This window comes from Gorilla gorilla, chromosome 15 (genome assembly GCF_029281585.2).
Source record: "Gorilla gorilla gorilla isolate KB3781 chromosome 15, NHGRI_mGorGor1-v2.1_pri, whole genome shotgun sequence".
Lineage (NCBI taxonomy): Eukaryota > Metazoa > Chordata > Mammalia > Primates > Hominidae > Gorilla > Gorilla gorilla.
Window position 1 is genome coordinate 102,168,392 of NC_073239.2, and position 1,165 is coordinate 102,169,556.

At 37.3% G+C, this 1,165-nt stretch overlaps 1 pseudogene; it reads left to right on the forward strand.

Moving 5' to 3' along the window:
- The first annotated feature begins 470 nt into the window (after positions 1–470).
- LOC115930740 (uncharacterized) lies at positions 471–549 on the forward strand (annotated as a pseudogene).
- The last annotated feature ends 616 nt before the right edge of the window (positions 550–1,165 follow it).

Below are 1,165 nucleotides of genomic sequence, written 5' to 3' on the forward strand. Positions count from 1 at the left end.
ATAATACCTCTCCATGTACTGGCCCAGTATGGAGAAGTGGTGAATATTTTCACTGCAATACTGTATTAGTCTGTTCTCACGCTGCTAATAAAGACACATTTGGGACTGGGTAATTTATAAAGGGAAAAGGTTTCATAAACTCACAGTTCTGCATAGCTGGGGAGGCCTCACAGTCATGACGGAAAGCAATTAAGGAACAAAGTCACGTCTTACATGGCGGCAGACAGGAGAGAGCTTGTGCAGGGGAATTCCCATTTATGTAACCGTCAGATCTCCTGAGACTTATTCACTACCATGAGAACAGTATGGGGAAAACTGCCCTTATGCTTCAATTATCTCCACCTGGCCTTACCCTTAACATGTGGGGATTATTACAGTTCAAGGTGAGATGTGGGTGGGGACACAGCCAAACCATATCAAATACCATCTACTTCACCTTTCTATCTCAGTCATTAAAATGCTAATTATCCAAGACTGTACTTTCAGGGATCATTTCTATAGTTTGTTACTAGAGAAGTTTCTCTGAACGTGTAGAGCACTAAAATGCTAATTATCCAAAGAGACCCATGTCACTAAGATGCTTTTCCCCATTCTCCCAGCCAATACTACATTGAAAACACAAAGCATATTACTTAAACCTATCTTCTAAACTTATTTTTCTCTACTTTTCTTATTCTATCATTCCTCAAAACCCCATATTCCGATTGCAAGTTTTACTAAGACCTGGTGGCTATGGCATGTAACACTCAGCAACATGCCTTGAACACAGTAGATGTTAATAAATGTTTATTGAACGTAGTTGATTTAATCACAAGTAAGGAGACATTGAATACTTTTATGCTAAGAAGAATATGAACAAACTATATTTCAAGCTGATTAATATGGTAACTGAAACAGTATTTGCTTCTTTAAGCATCTTGGTTTATTTTCATATGTAAATATGTTCCCACGATGTACAGGGTGCACAGAGCTAATTACCTTCCTTTGCTTGGTATGCAACAGACCAGAAAACCTAAAATTATTCTAATCCAAGTGTTTTTCCAAATGGCTTCTCTACAACCCACATTGATTCGGTATAGCAAAAGTAAAATTTACATGGCAAAGATAATTTTTTTGGTAATGCAGTATAAAGAGAATGGTATAATACAGTCAGAACTTTTGACTT